Raw genomic sequence first — 7,413 nt, forward strand, 5'->3', positions numbered from 1 at the left:
GTTCTCCCCTGCTTGATTTGGAGTAATTCCGTGAATAGCTTAGACTATGATCTCACCATCATAGTTTCAAGAAGTCCAAGAGTTTTTTTTTTTTTTTTTGATAAAAAATAGGAGGGGAGGGGGAGGGACCAGCCCACCCGCGTAGCAGCCCCCACTGGGCCCCCTTCCATTAGGAAATGTTCGATACAGGTCGCAGGTTTTTGCGTGCCTTTTCCGACCCATGGGCTCACCACCTCACATGTGGGTACGTCACCCTAGCGCCACCTTGGTACAGATGGAAGGAAAGCATATTTAATTCAAGTAACCCAAAAATTGCATGGTAGATAAAAAAAGTTTATAATTAAAAATAAATAAGTTATAAAATATAATAAAAAAATTTAACATAAATAGAGACCCAATTGAGCTAGGTTTTGACCAAATCAACAAGTCTCGACGGACACCATTGACTTTAGACATTGGACTTCCATGTAACAAAACTAGTCCACAATTATCAAAATACATCACCAAAATTAATCTCGTTTGAATTCTTAGAACATGATGGCTGTAAAGGTATAATCCATCTATTCACCAGAAACAGGTATAGGCTATGTTGCCAAAAAACAACGGAGATGACGAGCTATTTAAACTAAAATCATGATTCCTCATAAATCTATCTAAAACTATAATCATCATCAAACTAATAGCAACATAATCAGGGTTTACTTTTTAAAATTTAAAATAATATGCCGGATCCAGTATATTGTGATAGAGATTATATCCTATGCTATATGCACTAATAACAAAAAATAACAGATGATTGTAATATATCAAATTTTAAATACTTTAGAATTTTTTAAAGAAATATCAGTTTTTTTGCTTGAATTTCATAATGATGATTGTTTAATGTGTTTAAAGTTTTCTGCGGTATGTCATCTTTATTTTATATGCTTCTCCTGATCAGAACTGTACTGCCCAATTTGTGGTTTTTGTTGCATGTCTATTATTTTTAGACTCTCTCTCTCTCTCTCTCTATCTGATTCCTACCATTTGGTATTCGCGCTGCCAGATAATACGCCTTTCTGACAATGTTGTTTGAGCTTTGCTTTCGTTTTTGTGTGCATGTGCGCATTTCTGGCGGTTTTCCCTCCCACAGAGATCTTGGATTAGGGTTTTCCTCTCTGCTATCCTTTCCTTTTCCCCCGCCTCCCAGAAAGAGATCTAGGGCTAGGGTTTTGCGCCCTCCCGGCCCGGTCCTCTCCCCCACCCTCGCGTCGAGATGTCCTCCACCTCCTGGCGCAGCGGCTACGGGACCATCCCGACCGCCCCGGAGGCCGCCTCCACCTCCCGCGCCGCGGAGCTCTTCTCCCGGGCGAAGGAGCGGGGCCGGGCCCTCGTCGCCACCCGCCGGCCGTGGCGCGAGCTCGCGGATCCCACCGCCTTCGGCCGCCCCTACAGCTGCGGCGAGGCCATGGCCCGCCTCCGCCGCAACCTCGCCTACTTCCGCGTCAATTACGCCCTCATCGTCCTCTTCATCCTCTTCTGCAGCCTTCTCTGGCATCCCGTTTCCATGATCGTCTTCCTCATCGTCTTCATCGCCTGGTTCTTCCTCTATTTCTTCCGCGACGAGCCTATCGCACTGTTCGGCCGTGAGATCGATGATCGCTTGGTTCTCCTCGCCCTCGCCGTCGTTACGATCGTCGCCCTCGTGTTCACTCATGTCGGATTAAATATCCTGGTCTCGCTGATCATCGGGGCCGTGATCGTGGGGTTGCACGCGGCATTTAGGGTTACGGAGGACCTCTTTCTCGACGAGCAAGAAGCGGCGGGCCGGGGATTGCTCTCGGTTGTCGGTAGTCCGATTCGCCCTGCTTACGGCCGTGTGTGATTCTTGTTTCTGATGGCTTCTTGCGATTGCGGATTGATTCGTGTTGCTTGTTAGGGGTCTAGTCGATGTGGTTTTGAAGCAAATTTTCCTGCCTGTAGGCTGTCGGCAAGCACCGACCGTCATGCCATCCTGGGATAAGAGGTTGCGTTCTACTTCTCTTTCATCTGATTCTGGATGTTTTGGCCCTTATTCCTCGTCTTTTTAGATATCTTTGTAAATGTTCTCAGCTTTTTGAACAAAAAAAGGAGAAAGAAAGTCGGATTCATCTGTTTCTCGCGGGCAATTTTCATGTCCTTGAATGTTGAATTAAGCATGTAAATTTCGTAGTTTTCTTGAAATCTAGCCTTCTTTTGAGATACAATATGTGGTTGGATATTTTGATCAATTTGCCGGAGCAAGTGCATTTCTACGTGTTAGTTGTTCTTGTTGAGGTTGTTTGCAGATTGCTTGACACTCTTTTAGCCCATTCTCTTATTATTCCTTTTGTGATCTGCCTTTTAGAATAGGACATCAATGGGCTTTTGGAAACTATTATACTCTTAAATGATATTGGTAAAAAACATTTTGCAATCACCTATGCTGTATGTTATACCTAAATGACGGTATGGTGCTTACCTTTAAAGCCGTGTTCACTTGAACATCATAAGTGGCCATGTAGCCTTTCAAGCATCTGCTTGAATATGAAAGTGGCAGTTAATTTTGTCCAACCACTGGAATCATGATCAATGCTTAGTATGAATTAATCAATATGAGAGATAATTAGAAATGCTCAATATGAATGATTGCATGTTTTGACTGTGTTTTTATTCCATTTAATCTTGTTTCCTATTAAGAATTGTGTAGGTTTTTGCCTTAAATATATCCAACCATCAGTTATATTGGCGAAGAACGGCTTTGCTCCTCCCACCAATTGATTGACTAAACCACATGAATTCCTTCTCATCCTCTCAAAACTTCTCTCCTTTTTATTTTCTTGTTCATCATTGTTGTTTCTTCCTTTTCATTCTTCAATCTTTAAGCACCTAACTGAAACTCTCATTTGTACCTTATCTCGAACACTTAGACACACAACTCTTTCTCATCACCATCATCAACAGATGCTACTTCTGTATATACTGTAACTGCTCACTTTTATCTGTTTACTGAAAAAAAAAGTGTTAGGCTTACCTAACATGAGCAACCTCTTAAATCCTAGCAGCCCAGCCCCAAGCAAGTTTTTGACTGCCCAGAAGGCCCAAAAAACAGGCACATGGGTGGCCCCATAAATAACTATTATTGGGTGGTTGGATTTTTGGGGCCGGGCGTCCAATAATGTGTACCTAAGAAGATTGTAATCAACCCAACAGCTTATATAAGAAACTCCTTTCCCTTAAACCTGCCCCAATAAACCTACCATGTTAAGAGAGGGAGATCAAGAAATTGGCAGATGGGGCGACCTGTTGGCTGTGGCAGAAAGGGGCAAGCCATGACCAGTGATGGTTGCTCCGATGGACATATCGGCAGTGGTGCAGGTATGCAGTGTTTCCTTTTTCTTTCTCCTATTTTTTCTTTCTTTAGCCTGTACTTATTTCTTTTTCTTTTTATATGCCCCTGGCTGCCCATCTGAGGCCTAAAGTTTTTACAACCTTGATCTTTTGTTATACTACTAGGTCGATATTTTGTTATGCCTTATATATGTCTAGAAGCTACACCAATTAGATAAATCATTATGTTTTAGAGCTTTCATTTTAATATTATTTTATATGTAGTGGCTCGTCTAGAACTTTCCCCTTACCTATTATTGGCCATCTGAACACAACAAGCTATGTAAACAGCTGAGGATTTAAGGGCATTGAGCAATCACTTGGCTTGGGAGCCATGGCTATCGCATTATGCTAGTGGAGTTGGGAGTTGAATAATTCATGCAGCATGTTTTCTTAGATATATAGGCTTGATTCGCCTATGCAAGCTTACCATGAAGTTCCAAAACATGTCAACTTATTTGGTTAAGAAATCCACTAGATCTGCACTCTAATACCTTTCCCCCTTAACTATTATTAGGCCATTTGAACACAGCAAGCTATGTAAACAACTGAGGATTTTAAGGGTCTTGATCAATCACTTGTCCTGGCTACCATGCTATCGCATTATGCTAGTGGAACTGGAGTAGAATAATTCATGCAGTATGTTTTTTAGAGATGTAGGCTTGATTTGCCTATGCAAGCTTACCATGAAGTTCCAAAACATGTTAACTTATTTGTTTTGAACATAATATCAAAATTCAAATCTTAAGACAAGCCCCTAAACAAATTCAGGATATAGTATTTTGTGATATATTTCCCACCTCAATTTTAATAGTAATATTTTGTTCGATCAAGTTCGAGGGTGAGCCTTGGCGAAATGACAAGATTGCTCTATAAAGGCTGTAGGTCACAGGTTCAAAACATGGAAACAATTTTTCCGTATATGGGTTTAAGGCTGCATACACCTGATCCTCCCTAGACGTTGCAACGGTGGGATCCTAGTGCACTAGGCCGCCCTTGCAATATCATATTTTTGCTTGCAAATGCTTCTTGGGAAGCCTATCTGGATCTCCCTTTTGAGGTTTGTTGTAACATGATACTGGAACCAGTATGTGGTTTGTTGTAATGTAATATCATAATCCATTTGTTAAATCAATGTGCACCTTTGCTAGGATAGGGGCAAGAATTTTATATTCCTTGGTATCTGGGAAGACGAGATTGCTATTTGACCAGGAGGATCATTTGTTCGATTGAATGCAAATTAACTTGGGAGTCAATCTGGATCGAGCATGTTATAAGCATGCATTAACTTTGTTATGAATTAAATTGCCAATATAAGTAACATGTTTGAGTGATGATGAAATACTATGTAACAGTAAATTCTTTAAATCCTTAAATTGATTTCCTTTTCGTGCTCTTACTTTCTTTATCAATCTTCACTTATAGGACAGATTTGAGCTGAATGGAATGCATAAAGATAATCTTCTAGAAGTAATATGAGAATTTACCTTGCTATTCCTATTAGCATTAGCAAATTGATGGAAAATAAAAGGCAAAAGAGAGTATTACATCTTCTTGAGGTTTCAGATCATAAGTACTGAGAAAAAGAGAAAGGGAAGAGTAGTATGATTAAGGGAGTGGGTTTTCATAATAATATTGAAACCAGAACAGCTGCAGGTAGTAAACAAGCAAAAAATAGTCCATTCTTGGCCCTTCTAGAATATAAGATGCATGATCTAGGCAGATTGTTATTCCAACAGCCCCTACTAGTGAATTTCTCTGACTTATTGGAAAAGCTCTCTGATTAGTCTTGTTTTTTTTTTTTTTTTAATTTCCCTAAGTTTAGTTGAAGCTTTTATGTGGTTCTGGTGACTTGACAAATAAGTCACAATTTTTCTTGTGCACTTGATTAATTGTTGTGAAATATTTTTAAATTTGTCCAACTAATTGAAATAAATTTCAATATTTATCCATGTACATTCTTTCGCTTTTAGTCTCCAATGTAATCTGAAAATTCCCTCGAACTTTTACCTAAAATACATAAGTTTGTCTTTGACGAAATAATGCCAAATCTCAGTTTGGTTACTATGAACAGCCATCTCAGACTATGTTTGCTTTACTAACATCATGCTGTTAATGTATGTGATGAATCTGAAAGTAAATATTCTGATCCTTCCACAAATTCTTGGATGACTGTCTGCAGTTGTTTGAGCACTGATTAGGCAATTCATAATTCTTTTTGTTTTCCTCAACTTGATCAACATCTAACCACTTAGAACCATGATGTAGCCATGTGAAATTTAAGATTTGATTCGATGTGCTTAAAGCACGAGTGATCTTACTATAGCTTAGGCAGCATTCAAGCCCTTACTTGCCCCCTTTGACTTAAAGATGCTTTAGACCAAATTTAATTATTCATCAGCAGAAATCAAGTCTTGTTTACAATGTTTTGACAAGACTACAGTTAGGTCCTCTTTCCAGCACTTGGAAATAGCAGAAGAGCCTCACTTGAGCTGCATGGCAATACACACTCTTTGCCTCTCTTGCAATCTTTTTGAAGCTAAATTTCATCATATAACCTGATTGCAATAATAACTTCATAGCTGTTAATTCAAGGTTCGCCGTACCGGTACCGGTGGCAGCCCGGACCAGTACGTACCGGTCTCATTACCAGTTCCATACCGGTTCTTCAATGATAAGCTACTGGTACCGGATTTCATGCTGATCCGGTACCGGTTCCAGGCCGAACCGATACGTACCGGCCGGTACGGACCGGTACAGCAGACCATGGCAGTTATTGAGTTTATTTGGATACTCATAAATGAACTACACAAGGAAAGCATTCTACGCTTAACCATCTTAGCAATTTGATGTTGCCATTTTATTGGTCACATGAAGCTTGCAAAAGTGATGCCACATCGAATTTAGCTAATAGAGTGCACCCTTTTTGGCAAGCCAGAAATGAGTTTTTAAGTTGGTTTTTCTGTAATATGATTAGTTTGATGCTCGATTTTGATAGCATGATAGCTTATGGTAAATCAGGTTGAAAGAAAATCATAGCATGATATCTTATGGGAACCAGGTAGTAAATCATAGGAAGAAATCACGTCATTGTACATATACGCTGGACCATGTACATGCATAGTCAGTGCTTTGCAAGTATTGTAGTGTACATTTTGGGCACTACTTACGTAGCTCATGGAGTATCATTTTGGCATTGGGAGTTCCGTATCTGCCACCTGCAAAGATTTTTATCATATTTTTTTCATTATTACGAAGATACAATCCTCTCTCCTTAAATTGGTTTCATGAACAGGTTGATGGATTTGAAGAAGCTTCAAAATCCCCTAATCCGATATGACAGAAAACAGTACAAAGGCAGAATTTGACTAAAAGAACTCAACTGAAATGTTGCCTTGGAGTTCGAATGGTGGGGTATGCTAGTATTGCATCAGCGGACTCTCAATGTTTTTTAAGGATATTGATGGGAAAAACTGAAATGTTTTCGGATGCAAGTTCCTCGTTTTTTCTTTTTTTTTTTTGTTGTAATAATCAAGAATTAAAGACTAGATATAAAAACTTTCATCAGCTTTATAAGCCTCTAGTCATGCTTGTCACACCATGAATTTCTATTAGTGTAACACCTGCATTTGTCCCAAAAATCTAGGCCATTTGAATGGATTTAGTTCTTAGCTAAAAGTTGAAGAAGAGCTCAAGCAATCGAAAGGTTAGTACCTACCAATGTGGTCGGCATGCAAGGATTACGATCCTAACATAATTGCTAACCTGTTGTTGCTGGGTCGGCTGGTTGGTTGCTATTATGACAATAAAACACTCAGGACTACCCAAAGATAGCTCAATGAAGGTCACATCCATATAACAAGAAGCCCTGAAACATTCTGCCAAAGCGCGTATATACATATAATAATAATAAGTGAAAACATCTTTTGCACAAGACACTCTGTGGGCCAATTTAAAATAGAGTTGTCTGAAGCACTCCGAAGCTTATTATTTTTTGATTTTATTGGATTTATCCATAATGTATAA

General features: G+C 39.5%; 1 pseudogene across 1 annotated transcript; it reads left to right on the forward strand.

Annotated features, from left to right (window-relative positions):
• The first annotated feature begins 1,118 nt into the window (after positions 1–1,118).
• On the forward strand, positions 1,119–6,970 carry LOC108511194 (PRA1 family protein F3 pseudogene; annotated as a pseudogene). Its single transcript, XR_015968568.2, has 2 exons — positions 1,119–3,375; positions 6,683–6,970. The product of XR_015968568.2 is annotated as a PRA1 family protein F3 pseudogene (transcript).
• The last annotated feature ends 443 nt before the right edge of the window (positions 6,971–7,413 follow it).

This window comes from Phoenix dactylifera, chromosome 9 (genome assembly GCF_051530095.1).
Source record: "Phoenix dactylifera cultivar Ajwa chromosome 9, Ajwa_hap1_PhDact_Kaust_v1.1, whole genome shotgun sequence".
NCBI lineage: Eukaryota > Viridiplantae > Streptophyta > Magnoliopsida > Arecales > Arecaceae > Phoenix > Phoenix dactylifera.